Raw genomic sequence first — 19,108 nt, forward strand, 5'->3', positions numbered from 1 at the left:
TTTTAGGTTTCATGGGACCTTTGGAGGTGGGCTGCTTCCAGATAGGACTGTACCTACACTCCTAAAACTGGAGTATGGGTTCAGGGTTCTAGATCAGACATCTAGAACTAGAAGGAACCTTAGAGCCTACAGAATCCAACTCGCTCTTTTTATAGATGAGGAACTGAGGCCAAGAGAGTTTTTATTTATTTGTTCATTTTTAGTTTACAACATTCAATTCCACAAGCTTTTGAGTTCCAAATTTTCTCCCCCTCCTTCCTCTCCCCCCTTCCCAAGACAGCATGCAATCTGATATAGGCTCTACATATATTCACATTAAACATATTTTCACATTAGTCATGTTGCGAAGAAGAATTATAACCAATGGAATGAATCACGAGAAAGAAGAAACAAAACAGAAAAGAGAGAGCAAACAGCATGCTTCGATCTGCATTCAGACCCTGTAATTCTTTCTCTGGATCTGGATAGCATTTTCCATCATGAGTCTTTTGGAGTTGTCTTAGAACCTTGCATTGTTGGGAAGAGCCAAGTCTATCAAAGTTGCTCATCGCACAGTGTGGCTGTAACTGCATACAATGTTCTCCTGGTTCTGCTCCCCTCACTTGGCGTCAGTGCATATAAGTCTTTCCAGGTTTTTCTGAAGTCCATCTGCTCCTCATTTCTTATACCACAGTAGCATTCCATCACAATCATATACCACAGCTTCTTCAGCCATTCCCTAATTGATGGGCATTCCCTCAATTTCCAGTTCTTTGCCACCACAAAAAGAGCTGCTATAAATATTTTTGTACATGTGGTTTCTTTTCCCATTTGTATGATCTCTTTGGGATATAGCCCTAGAAGTGGTATGCCAAGAGGGTCTGACATGCCCATGGTCACATAGCTAATAAGTGTATGAGGCTGGATTTGAATCCAGGTCCAGCGCTCTATCTACTAAGCTTTAATTAATCACCCAAAGCCCATGTCATGCTGGAAGTAGTTTTCACAGCTCTGATGTTGGAAGGTAGAGGGAAAAGGCCAAACATTTCACACTGTGGAGCATTGTGATGCGCTGAGCGCTTAGGAGAGAGCTTAGTTCAGATCCCACCACTGATATCACATGAAGCTATACAACTTTGCACTGATTTGGGCCTTAGCTTCCACACCTATAAAATAGGAATACGAATGATTACCTAAAGTGTGTCTGTCTCACCAAGGTGTTTGTAAAGCCCTAGAGAAATTATTATTCATATTATTGTTTCTTAGCATTTCCTGTGCTTGTCCCCAACACTAGACAGGGATTTTGATCATCATGCAGGGTATCCCAAAGGTTGCTGGACATGTGAGCTTCCTGGGGCAAGGTTAGCCCTATGGGCACCAGGTGACCTAGTGGATGGAGGGCTGGACTTGGAGTCAGGGAGATTGGAGTTTGAATTCTGTCTAGGAAGCTGTGTGACCTTGAGCAAGTCACTTAACCTCTGTAAACCATCTGTAAAATGAGGAAGTTGGCCTTGCTGACTTGTAACGTCTCTTCCATCTCTAAATCTATCCTGTGATGACACAGTGCATTGGCAGTCAAAATGGGCTCTTAGCACTAAATTCAACCAAGTGCCCTTGAAGAGTTTGGCCTTTGTTTCCTTGATTAAATTAAGAGTCCTTGACAACCTCCTTGCCTCAAGTGAAAGCCTAGTTTACATGGGTTTGAATGACATTTGACATCAGAGGCTTTTAGACCACGTGGGTTTAAGTCACATTTTTGTGACGATTTTAGGTCACGTGGGTGAGTCGCATGTGTGACTCACCCTTGACCCTGAAAAAGATATAAAACTAGAGGTCGGCTCTCTCTTTTTCTGGGGCTCTGACCCACAGCAGTAGTGGTGTACGTGACTCTGGGCCAGCTGTTGTTAGGAGCTCCCTGGCTGAACTCAGATGTTGGTAACTATGAATTGTACTTGGTCTGTCTGTCGATGTTTGTAATTTGTATTTGCTCTGAAGTTCAGGGTGCTGGCTTTTTCCCCTGAACTAAGTGAATGGTATTTGTACGTTGGATTAAAGTAAGATCGTCAACCCCTTAACGTTGCTTTCCTTAGTAAAGCAGATCAAAAGAACCTTAGCTTGCAGCGTTCTGTGAGCTGGTTGTTGTTGGTTTTTCACCCCCACAGCAGCTGCTAGCTGGATTGTTGAAACACACAGCCGAATCCACTCCAGTCCAGATGTACCACTTTGGGGTGAGAAACAAAGGAAAAGGAAGAAGCATTTATATAGTGCCTACTATGTGCTAGGCACTATGCTAAGAACTTTACAAATGTCATCATATTTAATCTTGCAAGGTAGGTCTGTTACCTCCATTTTACAATTGAGGAAACTGAGGCAGACAGATGTTAATGACTTGCCCACGGTCAAATAGCTAATACATCTCTGAGGCTGGATCTGAACTCAGGTCTTCCTGACTCCAGGCCTAGAGCTCTATCCACTGAGCAATCCAGCTGCCTTGGGTCTTGTCCACCCTGACAATGCATCCACAACTCCTCTGCCATCCACTCTGACCTACTGCTGGGAGTTCTGCCCTCACCACTCTCAACCCCAAGGCTGATGCTGTCCAGCTCATGGCAGCACAGAACCTGTACTGGAAGGGACCTCGGGGCTTCCCCATGTGGTTAGTACTGACTAAGAATGTCCTCTTGAGGGGCCATCCACGCTCCGCTTGGAGATGCCAGTGAGGAGGTGCCCCTACTTCCCAAGGCAGCGGATCTACTCCTTGTGGGAGTCCCTCCTAGCACCCAGACAACCACGGCCTCAGCAACATGCCCCTGGCAGCTTTCAGTTCTTCCTTCTAGGGCCAAGCCCAGCAATGCCTCTCCTACTCCCAGTCCTTCCAGTGCCTTAAGGCACAGCTCCTGCATCTCTCCTGAGTCTTCTCCAGGATGAACACCCCGAACTCTTTCAGGCAGTCTGGCAGCTAGGAGCCAAACAAAGAAGGCAACAAGCATTCATTAAGCACCGACTATGTGCCAAGCACTGTGCCAAACACTAGGGAGAAAGAGGGCGACAAGCATTTATTAAGCACCTACTATGTGCTGGGCACTGTGCTAAGTTCTGGGGATACAAAGAAAGACAAAAGCAGGGGGCCCTGCCCTCAAGGTGCTCATAGTCTAATAGGGAAGACAATGTGCCAGCAACTATGTTTGAACAAGATGAAGAGAAAATAGATGAGACATGGTCTCAGAGGAAAGGCAGGGAAGAGGAGTGAGTGTGGAGACTGTTTTCATTCTTGGGAAGTTTTTATATCAAGCTGAAATCTTCCTTTCTGCAACTTCCAACCATCATTACTGGTTTTTCCCTCAGGGGCCAACCAGAAAAAATTGAATCCCCGCTTCCAAATGAGTGTTCCGATATTTCAAGACAGCCGCTAGGTGGCGCCATGGTGCATGGGGCGCTGGGCAAGTCAGGAAGACTTCTCTTCTGAATTCAAATCAGACTTCAGACATTTACTAGCTGTATGACCCTGGGCAAGTCACTTCACCCTGTTTGCCTCAGTTTTCTCATCCGTAAAATGAGCTGAGCTGGAGAAGGAAATGGTAAAACACCCCAGCACCTTTGCCAAGAAAACCCCAACTGGGGTCATGAAGGGTCGGACACAACTGAAAAACATCGTGTCTCCCTCCCTATCACCCTAGCCCCAGAGAGTCATTTGCATATTGTCTTATTAGACTGTGAGCTCCTTAAAGACAGGAGCTTTTCTCTGCATCCCGAAGTCAGTGCCTGGCACATAGTAGGCAATCAATTAATCAATGCTTGTTGCCTGTATGTACCTAGTGATTTCCATGTTGTTTTCCCCCATGATAGTGTGAGCTCCTTGAGGGCTGGGACCACTGTTTTTTTCTTTCTTTGTATCTCCAAGGCTTAGCACAGTGCCCGGTACATAGTAGGTGCTTAATAAATGCTTGCTGAAGAATGCTTTCAGAAAAACCTAGAAAGACTTGCACACACTAATGCAAGGTGAAATGTACTGTGCACAAAGTAACCGCAAGACAACTCTGAAGGACTTATGATGAAAAACACGTCCATCCCCAGAGAAAGAACTGATGCTGTTTCAATACAGATTGAAGCACATATTTAAAAAAAGTAGTGAAGTGAGGAGAACCAGGAGAACATTGTACACAGTGGCAGTAATATTATAAGGATGACCAGCTGTCAAAGACTTGGTTACTCTGATCAAGCCCATGATTCAAGACAATTCCAAATGTCCCATGATGAAAATGCTATCTCCCTCCAAAGGGAGAAGTGATGAACTCTGAATGCAGAGTGAAACAGACTTTTTTTAGACTTTCTTTGTTTTTCTTGTTTTATTTTGGTGTTTTCTTTAGCAACATGACCAATATAATATGAATGACATATTCACCAATATGTGAATGACTTTATATATATAATCCGTGTCAGATTGTTTACCTTCTCAAGGAGAGGGGAGAGGCAGGAAGGAGGGAGAAAATATGGAATTCAAAAGTTTTTAAAATGACTGTTAAATTTTTTTTGCATGTAACTGGGAGATATTTAATGAAATATGTAACAATTTATTTAAAAAAAGAAAAAATAAATGCTAGCTCACTTTTTTGTATCCCCCAGTGCTTAGCACAGTGCCTGGCACATAGTAGGTGCTCAATAAATGTTTGTTGATTTATCCCCAGTGATTGGCACAGTGCCTAGCATATAGTCAGTGCTTAATAAATACTGCATTCTTTGTATCCTTGGTGCTTTGCACAGTGCCTGGCACATAGTAGATGCTTAATAAATGCTTATTGACTGACCAGCTGACTGAAAGGTTGAGCACGATGATTCCAATAAACATGGGAAGTGATATGCAAGGGAAGAAAAGAACCAAAGAAATCTTGGTGTGGCCCACAACCATGTTATAAAGACAACATGAAAAGGCAAAAATTCATGTGCTCCAACCAGGAACAAAGGCTGGAAAGGAATAGGAAAACAAGGATGGGGTGGGGGGACTGGCAGAGTCACATTCATGTACACATCTCTAGGGGGTGTAATGGACAATAGCTAAGTGGCAGCTGGTACAGACAGACACACACAGACACACAGACACACAGACACACAGACACACACACACACACACACACGTTTAGTCAGGTCCCAACCTGGTTTCTTCTTATTTTCTTTCCTTAGGCTCTTCTTTTCTTTTTTCTTTTTCTTTTCTTTTCTTAGTCTTCATTGATTCTTTTTTTTTTTTTTTGAGGGGGAGAAGGCAGGGCAATTGGGGTTAAGTGACTTGCCCAAAGTCATACAGCTAGTAAATGTGTCAAGTTTCTGAGGCCGAATTTGAACTCAGGTCCTCCTGATTCCAGGCGTAGTGTTCTACTCACTGCGCCACCTAGCTGCCCTGGCTCTTAGTCTTAAATGGATAAAAAAATAAAATTTACCTTTGACAAAATGAAGAGACTGGACAAAATGCCCTCTTTTGTTTCTGCCAATAGTAACGCAGAATTATGGAGAATGCTGGGCTTGGAGATAGGAGGAGCTGAGTTCAAATCTCACCTCTGACACTTACCGGCTGTGTGACCTTGGGCAAGACAATGAGCCTCCCTTGTGAGGAGACAGTCCTACCTGAACATGACTTCAATATAATAGGGACTGATTCAGAGGTAGAAAGAACTTCCAAGGCAGGTTGGCACCTTTTTCTCCACTTATAATTTCAGAGTGTTGTCTAGATCACTGAGAGGCTGTGACTTGTCCAGGGTCACACGGCCAGGATGTAGAGAGACAGGACTTGAACCCAGGTCCTCCTGGTTCTATGGCTCCCAATACACTGCCTCTGATGACTACAATAATGTAAAGGGCTGTTCTTCTTTTGGCTCATATTGGAACCCTTGAATGATGCCTGAGCATTGTCCAGTAGCACATTTATCATCTGATGCTCATGCCCATCCTGAGGGTTAGATATCATTATTATCACTATTTTACACATGAGGAAACTGAGGCACAGAGCAGTTAAGTGACTTGTCCTGGATCACACAGCTAGTAAATGTTCAAGGTAAGATTTGAATTCAAGTGTTCCTGACTTCACATCTGACACTCTATCCATTGCACCATGGCATATACTATTACTCGGTTTTAACTAGTTGCCTTTATTACAAAGGAAAGACCCCTAGGAATGAGGAGAGGGGCAGGGAAGGAAGTTGTATATTTGGAAATTACTGTCATGTGAAAACAAATTTTTGTTATTTGGGGTTTTCTTGGCAGAGATACTGGAGCGGTTTGCCATTTCCTTCTCCAGCTCATTTTACAGATGAGGAAACTGAGGCGAACAGGGTAAAGTGACTTGTCCAGGGTCACACATCTAGTTCATGTCTGAGATCACATTTGAACCTAGGAAGATGAGTTGGCCTGGTTCAAAGTCCAGGGCTCTGTGCACTATGGCGCCCCCTAGCAGCAAGGCATCAATAAACTATTTTGTTAAAAGGAAAAAAACAAAACCAAAAATACTTAGTCCCTATCTGAGAGGCTTCACTCTTTACTGTCTTTATCCCATAGCCAAGCTGGTGCCAAAGTCTCTAAATTTCACCTCTGCAGCATCTCTTGTCCGTTGCACCTTTGCCACATCTCTGGTCAATGTCACCTCTGCAGCATCTCTTGTCCGTTGCACCTTTGCAACATCTCTGGTCAATGTCACATGGCATCTCTTGTCCATTTCACCTTTGCAACATCTCTGGTCAAGTTCACCTCTGCAGCATCTCTCAGATGCTCCCCATTCTCTCATCCAGTGCTGCTATCACCCTGGTACAGGCCCTCATCACCTCATACCTGGATTGTTGCAATAGCTGCTGGTGGGTCTGCCTGCCTCCAGTCTCTCCCCACTCCAATACATCCTCTATTCAGTCACTAAAGGAATTTTCCTAAAGCACAGGGCTGATCATGTCACCCTCTCCTCAATAAACTCCAGTGATTTCCCTATCAGCCCCAGGAGCAAATACAAAATGCTCCCTGTTCAAAGCCCTTCATAAGCCACACCACCCCCAACCTTGTGGTCTTCTGATCCCACTGAAGCTGGCCGCCGTGCTCTTTATCTTGAACACCACCCTCTATCTCCTGTCATGGCTGACATCAGGCATGGCATTCTCTTCCTCCTTCTCATCTCAGTATCCTACATTCCCTGGCCTCCCCCAGAACCCAGTGAAAATCTCACTTTCTACAAGAAGCCTTTCTGGAGCCCCTTTATTCTGGTGCCTTCCCTCTGTTGATTGATTATCTCTAACTTATCCTCCGTGTAGCTTATAGTTGTTTGCATGTTATCTCCCCCATTAGACTGTGAGCTTCTTGAGGGCAGGGACTGGCTTTTGCTTTTCTTTGTATCTCCAGTGCCTAGCACAACATGGTACGTAGTAGGTATTTAAATGCTTCTCGACTTCTTTGTAATCCCAGTGTTTAGTATAGTACCTGGCACATTAGGTAGTTAATAAGTGTTTGTTGACTTCTTTGTAGCCTCAGTGCTTAGTACAGTGCCTGGCACATAGTAGGTATTAGTTTTGTTGATTTCTTTGTATCTTCAGAGCTCAGCAAACTGCTTGACAAATAGTAGGGACTCAATAAATGCTCGTTGACTTTGTACAGTTCCTGACACATAGTTGGTTGGCTTGTTGTCCTTTGTCCTCAAAGAGGACCAAAATTACATCACTATGTTAGAGTCAAGGTACAGTGTGTCTGACTGGCGGATCAGACTGATACGAGCTTGGAAGGTGGGGGGAGATGTCTTTAAATTTACACATCTCCTGTTTCATGTTTTTGAGCTACTGGTACTTAATAAATGTTTATTGATTGATTGACTCCTTCATTTGATACAGGAGGAAACAGATCTGGCAAAGTTAAATGACTTGCCCAAGGTCACATAGGTAGTAAGTGGCAAAGTCAGCATTCAAACCCAGGTCTTTTACCTTCAAAACCCAGTGTTCTTTCCAGGGCCCTTCCAAAAAAGAAAAACAAAGTCCAACATTTTCCCTGGTCCTCCTCTGAACTAGCTATTGAGGTACTCTGCCTCTGTTCAGAGGAAGTTACATCAGGAAACAGGAAAGCAGTTATTCAATTAGTGGCAGAATGTAACTAGGGCACAGGCCAATGTAACTTAAATATTGAAAATGAGCCACTAAACCTGGGATTCACCTTAGGACTTACAGCAGTCAGATCCCTCAGCCCTGGAGGCTGGAGAGTCCGGTGAAAACTTAGCAAAATAGGAATAGAAATAGGTTAACTATAGTTACTTTGCAAACCAAACCCTGTCCTGCCTCAGGACCATTCCTCTGCACATCATTGTCTTTCTGCCTTTTTTCAGGGACTTTTCCTAAATGGTTAGAATTATATGGGAAGAGATTTGTCACTTTTGGGCTTGTCAGAGCTTTAACAAGGGTAGGTTGGCTAGAGCTATGACCTAGGGATGCCAAAACTTAGAGGGCACTGTCAGCACTTGTATAGGACTAAAAGGGCTTAATGCCTGGGTAGCAAGAATAATGAGTTAAAGGGAGCTTCCTCTTCAGCCCAGCCCCACCCTGCATTCCCTGGTCAGCTGCCTCCATGGCTGCAGCTTTTCTGTGTTTTAGAATTTCTCTTTTCCCAATGAAAAGGGTCTCCCCAGACAGGGTCTTGTGTCCCAGGGCCTGAGGCTCTCCCCACTTTCAAAATGTAATTTACATTAAAACGTTGATTTGAGAGTTCCTTCCACATTGGTTGGACCAGTAGTGTTCTGTAGTATTTGTCCCAGGCACAAAAATCCTAGTTATATCTCTGGTGTTTCTTATACAGTCATCATAAAAGTTATCATTTTTTGACATGCGTGCCCTTACAAAATGTTACCATTTTCCTTGCAAACTATTAATAACCACATGGAAGTATGCTCCAAATCATTGTGTTTGTCCTTCATTTTCGAGGAGGACCATAGCATCAGGGAAATGATGACGTGACTTTGATTTGAGTAAGGGAGGGCTGTGCAAGGTCACCAGCCTCACTTTCTCCTCCTGAGTCATCGGGGTCCAGTGACCAGATATTCATCAGGATGACTGGAGATGGCCCAGGATGCATTGGGAGACCCTGGACCTTTTAGGCTAAGGCCTTTTGGTGTACTCACTTAGAGTGAGGTAACGCCCATTCGGTGAATAGGTCCAAATCATTTCTTTTTTCAAATCATTAATAATAAGAGAAACAACCCTGAGGTTTTGCCTCATCCCCAGCAGACTGGCAAAGATGACAAAAGATGGGCATAGTCGATTTTGGAGGAATTATAGAAATGGACAGTCACACAGTCAGTCCACCAGCTTTAATCAAGCATTTCCCATGTGCCAGGCACTGTGTTAAGTGCTGGGGATACAAAGAAAGACAAACACTAATTCGTGTTTTTACATTCTGGAAAGTAACTTGGAATTGTGCAGATAAAGTTACTAGACTGTCTACACCCTTTGACCCAGAAATTTTACTGTTAGGCACAGACCTCCCTGGACATAAGAACCAGAAAGTTCCCATGTGCCCATCGATTGAGAAGCAGCTAAACAAATTGTGGTCCGTGAATATCATGGAATGTGCCATAAGAATCGATGACTATGAACAATTCAGAGAAGCACAGGAGACTCGTGTGAACTGATTCATAGGGAAGTTAGTGGAATCAGGAAAACAATACATTGTATACGCTAATTACAACTATCAACTGAAACTATAGGATAAGGAAAGTGAAGGTCATGTAATTATAAGGACCAAGTTTTGACAGGGGGGGGGCGGGGAGAGGGGGGGGGAGTTGAAAAAACTCACCTCCGTCCCTTCTTTGCAATCAGCAGGGGACTTTGGGAGTGGAATATTATATATGCATATATACATGCTACCTATCACATAACATATATAACGCACATCTTTCTCTTTACATGTATATAGCAGTGTATCTCTGTGTCTAAGCTTATCCTCAGCCATTCCTTGTAACAAAGATTTAAAAATGAAGGGATTTCCCTTGGCTTGGCTCGTCCAAACTCAATATAGCATTTTGCTCTCAGGTTCTTAGAGGAGAATCCAGCCTGGTATTCTTGGTTCCTTGCCAAGCAGTTTTCTCCTCCTGTCTGGGGAGCATTTTGTGCCCATTTAAATCATTCTGGATGATTGGATAAGGTGTGCTTGTGCTATAGGCACATGGCTTGGCTTGTGCTATATGTGCATGGCTTGGCTTGTGCTATATGTACATGGCTAGGCTTGGCCCCACCATGGCAGTTGAGAGGGCAGGAGAGGGAGCAACTTGCTGAATGATGGGCACATTGTCCTGAAGAAGAGAATCAGGTAACAGAAGACCTGGCCTAGAAAGGAGAAATCCTCTGGGAAAAGGAGGATATGTAACTTCAACCGGAGGTAGTAACAGGGTTATCAGAAAGAGAAAGGAAGCAAGGCCTAGGGGCTTAGGCACTGGGGGCTGGGGTGGGAGGCTGGGCCATGAGGAGAACTTTGGATAATGAATTTGTTTCCAAATGTTGCCCTGGCTTAGCCTTACCTGAAAAGGGCTGAGGGATCCAAACTGAGGGAAAGTGTCTGGATTCCCAAGCTTCCCCTTTCACCTTTGGTAAAGGAGCATGTGGCTAGGAGAACCAGGAAGCCCTTAGTCAGTCAATAAGCATTTATTAAGTGCTTACTATGTGCCAGGCACTGGGCTAACAATAACAGCAATATTGTTATAATAATAATATAATAATAAAGAATAATAATAATATTATTTTTAGCACTCTCAAAGCACTTTACACGTTACCTGATTTTATCCTTATAAAAACCCTGAGAAATAGATGCTATTATTATCCCCATTTTGCAGATGTGGAAACTGAGGCTGAAGGAGGTTAGGTGATTTGCCCAAGGTCACACAGCTACAAACATAGGTAAAAACATGGTCCCTGCTCACAAGGAGCAGGGATGAATTCTAACAGGGAGGAAGCAATGTGTAAATAACCAGGTAGCTATAAGGCAGAAATAGAGAAGGTGGAAAGAACTCTGAGAAAGGAAGGCATTAGCTGCTGGGGGGGATGGGAAAGGGTTTCTGCAGAAAGTGGAGGTGGCCAGGGAAACTATTAGGTGGAGATGAGGGAACAGAGCATTTTATACACAAGAGCTACTTAGTGGAGGGGCTGGGGGTGGGGGTGGGGTCAAGTGTAAGAAGACTGGAAAGATAGGAAAGACTTTAAATGTCAAACAAGGATGTTTATCTCTGATTCTGGAAATATTTAGGAGCCAGTGGTGCTCATTATGGGGGAAGGGGGAGATGACACAGTCAGATCTATACTTTAGAAAAATCACTTCGGCAGCAATGGATCAGATGTGAGAGAGGGGCTATCGGGTGTGGGACAGTGGAGGTTTAGCCAGAGCTAGCGTCAGCACTGAGTCCTGAGCTGAAGTGGTGAGGATGACCTAAGCCTGGACTATGTCCTGGGTGAAATCTCACTGTTCATTGATGGAGAAGAAAGGACACACCCTCCCCATCTCCTCCTCCTTTCTCACTTTAGACTTCCTGCTTCCCTCTGGACTGGAGAAATGTGAGCCTCTTTTTTGTTTCCAAGCTTGTGTAATATGTGATTTAAAAAAAAAAAATGTTCATGTACCTAAACGTGAGCTCAGTTTCTCATATTTTATTTATTGATCATATTTAGAGATGAAAGGGAGAGAGAGCAAGCATTCCTTGCTTTCCACATGAAATATTTGATTTGCATTAAAAGGTCTGGATCTCAAGGCTGGTGCCATTAGGTCAAAGTGGAGAGGCCCATATTAGACTGTGGTCCAATGGCCACCATTTCCTCTCCTCTCATCCACTTTTCAACCCTTTTCACTCTGGCTTCCAACCTCATCATACAATGGAAACAGCTCCCTCCCAAGTTCCTGAGGAGCTCCTAATTTCCAAATCCAATGGCATTTTCTCAATTTTCTTTACTATTTGAAGGTAGTGACCCCCTTCTCCTAGCTTCTCTTTTCTCTCTGGGTTTCTGTGACACAACTCTCTCTTGGTCCTCCTAACTGTTCCTTTTCTAACTCATCATAACCTGTCCCCCCAACTGTGGCTATTCTCTAAGGCTGTCCTGGGCCCTCTAATTTCTTCTTTGTAACCTATGTATTCTATATTTCCTATTCTAGAGAATCTCATCAATCCCAGGCCTGGAGTTGGGAAGACTCATCTTCCCGAGTTCAAATCTGGCCTCAGACATTTACTAGCTGGGTGACCCTGGGCAAGTCACTTAACCCCTTTTGCCTCAGTTTCCTTATCTGTAAAATGAGTTGGAGAAGGAACTGGCAAATCACTCCAGTATCCCTGCCAAGAAAACCCCAAATGGGGTCATGAAGAGTTGAGCACGAAAGGACTGAATGACAAAATGCAGATGACTCCCAGATCACTGTCTGTTAGACATTTCAAACTGAATGTCCCAGTTATCTCAAATCCAATATATTTACAAGGCTCAGTGCCATGATCACCACCCAAGTTCACCTCTAGCCTTCTCATTAATCTCTTCGCCTCATCTTTCCCCTTGCTAAGCTAGCCTCTGTGCAACTGCCAGAGTGATTTTCCTAAAGCATAGGTCTGACCATGTTAATTATCTGCTCAAGAAACTTCAAGGCTCCCTCTTGTCTTTGGGATAAAATAAAAACTCCTCTGGTGTTTGTGTTTGAAACCCTTCACAACGTGGCCCCAGTCTGCCTTTTCAGACTTACTATGGCTAATTCCCTTTCCTGAATTCAATCAGAATGGCCTCACAAGACATGCCGATCATCCCCCTTTGCATGAGCTGTACTCCAACCCTGGGATGCCTTCCCTCACCTCAGTCTCCTTTAAGGCTCAGCTCAACTCAGAACCAGGAGAACATTATACACAGTACCAGCAATATTGTACGATGATCGACTGGGAATGACAGACATTCTCAGCAATACAATGATCCAAGACAATTCTGAAGGACCCATGATGAAAAATGCTATTCACCTCCAAAGAAAGAACTGATGGAGTCTGAAGGCAGATTGAAGCAACTTTTTTTTTTTACTTAATTTTTGTTTGTTTTTTTTGGGGGGGGGTCTGTTTCCTTTCAGAACATGACTAATATGGAAATGTTTTCCAAAACTGCACTTGTATAACCTATATCAAACTGCTTGCCTTCTTAATGAGGGGGGAGGGGAGGGAGGGAAATGTCCGGAGCAGAACAGAGGTCTGTACACAGCATTCGTTCACCTGACCAAGGCCTTTGATGCTGCCAGGCACAAGGGCTTGTGGAAAATGTCAAAATTTAGTTGCATAGAGAAACATGGTAACATGTTTGCATGGGTTCTGGCTAAAGGACAATGCTCTCATGATTTCCTAGTCACCAATGGAGTGAAGCAGGGCTTTTTAGCATGATGTTTTCAGCAATGCTGTCAGACACCTTCAACAAAGACTAAATGGCATTATGGTCAGGTACCCAACTGATGGTAAATTATTTAACTTCAAAAGGCTACAGGCCAAGACTGAAGTGGAGGGAGAGTTGGTGCATGACGTTTTGTTCGCAGTGCACTCAATGCAGTCTTTGAGGCTGAGATACAACCGAGTATGGATTGATTCTCCGGCTCACATGCTAATTTCAGCTTTAACAGTTAACGCCAAGAAAACACAAGCGCTCCACCAGCCAGCACCACACCTCCATATGTGTAAACATTGGTTACAGCAAATGGAAAAGTTTTGAATGCTGTGGATAAGTTCACTTATCTTGGTCGTATACTTTCCAGGGATGAACACACAGATGATGCGGTTGGTGCATGCATTGCCGGAGCTAGCTCAGTATGGGAGAGAAGAGGTATGAGACTGACTACAAGACTGAAGGTCTACAGAGCCATTGTGCTGACCTCATTGCTGGATGTCTGTGAAGCCTGGACACTTCCATTTGAATTGTCTTAGAAGTGATACAAGGATACTCTCAAGGTCTCCCTGCAGAACTGTGGAATTGATTGTGAAATATGGGAGACACTGGTACAGGACTGCCCAGCATGGGGTGCCCACATCAAAGAAGGTGCTCTATGAGCAAAGCAGAATTGTAGAAAATTGTAGAAAAAGAAATGCGAGATACACAAATTTAGAGACATCTCCACTCCAAATATTCACATGCACCATTTGTGCCCAACCTGTGGTAGAGCCTTCTGAGCTCATAGTAGTCTGATCGGCCATGGACGAGCACACTGTAACTTGACTTCAAACTAGTGGTGTCATTTTGGTCTTCATGAATGAAGGACAACCACCGCCAACATGGAAATGTTTGCTTGCCTTCTCAATGGAGGAAGGGGGGGAGATTTGGAACTCAAAATTTTAAAAAATGAATGTTAAAAAATTTAACATGTATTTGGGAAAAAAATAAAATGTTAAAAAGAAGCCTTAGTTCAGCCAACTTTCCTTTAAAATGAAGCTTTCTTTTCCTCATTCCCAGAGTTCTGGTACACATCCTGACTATCATTATTTATGTATGCGCTATCTCCTCCAACAGAGTGTAGGCTTCTCGAGGGCAATCACCATTCCTACTCGGTCTCTTACCTCCTTGCACCTAGCACAGTATCTGGCACATGATCTCATCACCCTTCATCATCCTCCAGATGCCAGAGCGCTCCACCTGGAGATAAACCAGAGTTCACCAATGTCCTTCCTCGAGTGTAGGCCGTGCTCCTGATGTAGCTTTCTAGGGGACAGTACAAGGAGACTCAAACTTCCCATAACCTTGGCAGACTTCTGGCTGCCATATATATCCTGATCGGTCCTGAGCTGGAGGTCCACTGACACCCCCAGATCATTTTTAAAAGGAACTGTCTGGTTATACCTCCCCTATCTCGTACTTAGGGAGTTTTGGAACACAAATGTACAATTTCACAAGTCTCTTGTTGAATTTCATCTAATCAGATTCGGCCCCAGCACTTTAGCCTGTCAAGGCGTTTTTGGCTGCTGTGTCATACAACGTGGCTTAGCTGTTACTTCTTTATTTTTTTTTAAATTTATTTTTATTATTAGTTTACAACAAACGGTTCTACATAATTTTGAGTTCCAGATTTTCTCCCCTCCCTCCCCCCTCCCTTCCCAAGATGGCATGGAAGCTCATATAACTACCACGAATAACTTCGCATTGAATTAATTTATACACTAGTCAAGTTGCGGAGAAGAATTATGACCAATGGAATGAATCATGAGAAAGAAGAAACAGAACCAAAAAAAAAAAACCAACCCAAAAACAAAAACAAAAGACAAGAGAAAAAGGCGAGCATGAAGTGTGCCTCTATCTGCATTCAAACCTCACAGTTCCTTCTCTGGACGTAGATAGCATTCTCCATCGTGAGTCCCCTGGAGTTGTGCCTGCACCTTGTGTTACCAAGAGGAGCGAAGTCTGTCAGGGTTGGTCCTCACGGAATCCATACATCTGTGGTTATGTACAGTGTTCTCCTGGCTCTGCTCCGCTCACTCAGCATTATGTTGTGTAGGTTTTTCCAGGTTGTTACGAAATCCTTATCATCCCCATTTCTTATGGCACAATAGTATTCCATTACCTTCATACACCACATTAGCTGTCACTTCTATCAGGAGGTAGGTAACATATTTTCTCATTAGTCCAATGGAACAGTGTGTCGATCGTGGTGCTGATGAGAAGTCAGCACAATAATATTCCATTGCATTTATATTTTTTTTATTGATGCCCCAATTTAAGGGCACTCCTCCCTCAGACCCTCTCTTTGCCACCTCAAAATAAGCTATAAATATTTTTGTACATACTTAAAAGAGTTTGTTTTTTACTTGGTACTAATAACTCCCTTAATCTACCTTTTCTGATTCCCCCACTTTCTCTCCTTTTCTTCCTATTTATTGTTCAGTGACATTGATTTCTGTACCCAACAATGTGTATTCCATTTTTTCGCTAGTTTATATGAGTGAGGTTCAAATGTCAGCCATTCCCCCTTCCCCCCATCCTTCCCTCTTCTAGGTAAAGATGTTTAACTTGTACACGAGGTTGTGTAAGATAATTCTCCCCAGCCTTCCTTTCCCCTCCTGCTCCGCCCTCCTCTCCGGTGTATTCCTCTTCCTTCTCTCTTTCCATTCTTTTAAGATCAAGATATAATAGAACCACTCCCAAGCTTTCTCTAATTGGACTCCCTCTATTGACTTCAGATGACGTTAGTTAGGGTTCAGAGGGAACACATGTATCTTCTCCCACTATTTCACTGTAAGCAATTTGTCTTTGTTTAATCCTTTATCATTGCTCATTCATGTTTATCTTTTTATGTTTTCTGCCGGCTCTTGTGTCTGAACTTCAAAGATTCTCTGGTCTTTTCATCAGGAATGCTTGGAAATACTTTATTTCATTAAGGATCCTTTTCCTCCCAGTAGAACCAAGTTTTGCTGGTTAAGTTATTGTTGTCTATAAGCCTACTTTTGCCTTCTGAAATACTCTGTATTCCAAGTTCTCTGCTCCTTTATAGTCATGGCTACTAAATTGTGTGACCCTGATTGTGGCTCCTGGGTAATTGAATTCTTTCTTTCTGGATGCTTAAGTATCTCAGAGTACTTTTCCTTTGACCTGGAAACTGTATTTTGGCTATGATATTCCTGGGAGTTTTCCTTTTGGGTTCCTTTTGGAAGGTGACCCGTGGATTCTTTCTATTTCCTCCTTGCGCTCTGGTTCTAAGGGATCTAGGCAGTTTTCTTTTAAGATATCTTGAAATAGGATGTCTAGGCTCTTTTTCTGGTCATGGCATTCAGACAGTCCAACAATTCTTAAATTTTTTCTCCTCAATCTGTTTTCCAGGTCACATCTTAAATTTTTTTCTATTTCAGTTCAGTCTTTTGACTTGGTTTTAATACTTCTTGTTGTCACATGGAATCACTGGCTCCTACTTGGTTCATTCTAAATTCCGGGAAGTTTGTTGCTTGGATAAGGTTTTGTGCCAAGGTGCTGACTGCATTTCTACTTCTTTCTTCCACAGCTCTCATTTCTTTTCCAATTTTTTTCCTCAAGTGCTTTCATTCCATTCATAAAAACATCTTATATTCAGGAAAAAAACCCTTTTAAAATAAAGTTTCATCTCTTTTGTAGACAGTCTAGTTGAGTTTGTGCCCAAACTGTTTTTCCCTGAGGCTTTGCTCGTAGATATTTTGGAGTCATTCTCTTCTTCGGGGTTTTTATCTTGAGCTTCCCTGCCACCAGAACAGCTCTTCATGGTGGGTTCTATTTTGTTTGCTCATTTCCCCAGCCAGTTCTTGGCTTTGTACACTTGATTTAAGGGCTGAACTCTGCAGCACTTGTGGAGGGAAGGTCGGGGCTGGTCCTGTGGTTTTCTTGGGGGTAGAGTGTTGGGTTATTATAAGATGTCAGAAACAACTCAGGTTAGGGATCTGCAAGATTTCAGCGCTCCCAGAGGGATCTAGAGCAAAGTCTGACTGCTGCTGCCCTAGTCCGACCCAGGTTTGGGTCTGAGCAAGAGTAAGTGGAGCCAGACTCAGCCCTTACCAGCCAGCTAGAAAAGTGGGAGAAATGTAGCCCTCCCTTTGGTCTGAGAATTCTGCCCTGGTTCTTCCTCTGTCAGCTGGGCTAGATGTTGGAATGTGCCACCCTGCTCTGTGCCTGGGGTCTAAGCCTGTTTGCTTCTAACCTCCTCCTTTCTTGGCACACAGCCCATGGCCTCCGTACCCAGGAATGACATCCCTGGACACAAGTCCCCTTCTCATTCCTTTCTGGATCTGTGATTTGGAGCTGGGTAGTGAGTGAGTCAGTGCCCCAGTACGGGTCTGGGAGCTCCTCTTGCCCTGGTGCACAGTCCCTCCCTGGGCACTAAAGTGCTTACAAGTGACACAGTCCTGGATTGACCCATTCCCAGCATCTGCAGACCCAGACCTCATCTGTCTCTCAATGCCAGGCTAGGATAGACAACTGACTCACTGTTCTGTTTTCTGTATTTCCTCATCAGCAGTTTGGTGCGTTTTCTAGATCTGCTTAAAGTATTGTGGAGGGGAGCTCCTGGTATCGCTTTCTACTCTACCTTGGCTCCTGCTGTTTCTTTTCAGCCTGCTCCAGTGACTCCTATTGGCTCTAGGATCTAGTACAAGTCCCTCAGTTTCCTAGCCTTGACCCATCTCTGCAGCCTCAGGGACACAGTCTCCAAGCCAGACTCCTCTCTGTCCCTCCAACTCCCATCTCTATGACTTTGTGCGGGCTGTGACCCACACCTGGAACCTTCTGGAGCTCCTCATCTCCCTTCACACACCTCATCATTTTCTTTAGGACAGCCCCAGCATGACTTGCTATGAGAAGCTTTTCTTGACCCCAAGTGTTAGTGTCCTGTCTTCCAAAGTACCTTTCATTTAACTGCTTTGAATCCAGTGGTATTTATTACTTGCATATTTATGCTGCAAATATTTTTCTACGGACTTGTTGTCTCCCCTTAGAAAGTAAATTCCTTGGGAGCAGGGATGATTTCATCCTTTGCACTTGTGTCGTTAGTGCCTAGTACGTGGTGCCAGAATGTAGGTGCCTAAAAAGTGATTACTGATTGATTGATCTTTACCCAAATGCTCCCCATAATCCTCCCCTCTTCTGGTTCCTAGACTTCTCCTTTTAAAATTCTGTCTTTTTACTGAAGAGGTCTTTATTTTCTCTCCCTCCTGAATTCTTCATGAGGTCACACCCTAACATACAACACTACACTTTCTCCTCCCTTGCTCTCTACCCTCTTCCTTGGCATGAGCTTCTTGGTTTCAGAGCCGTACTCTGGTCATGAGCCTTCCTCCCTCAAAGCCCAATGATGAGGTCTGTGTCTAGGTCACCTTGCCTGTTCTCCGTGGTCACCCGAGGCCATGGGTTTTATTGCTAGTTCTTTTCTTAGATTTTTGTCTCTTGCTGATGTCTGGGTCCTCTACCATGCTACTGCTTGTGGTACCTAAATTTGGTTCAGGTATGGTGGCTGCTTTTTAACCTCTCCTTTCTTTTTCAGTTTAAAGTTCTTTGGACTGAGCTTTCAAGATCCCCTGTAAATGCATTCTTTATAGACCTTTTATGGGTGTTTTCCATCTCTGATCAGGAACACATCATTCCTATCATTTAATTGGCGGTCCAGAAATACAAATGCCATTCTTTTTGAGAAG

The sequence above is a fragment of the Trichosurus vulpecula genome, chromosome 1 (genome assembly GCF_011100635.1).
Source record: "Trichosurus vulpecula isolate mTriVul1 chromosome 1, mTriVul1.pri, whole genome shotgun sequence".
Lineage (NCBI taxonomy): Eukaryota > Metazoa > Chordata > Mammalia > Diprotodontia > Phalangeridae > Trichosurus > Trichosurus vulpecula.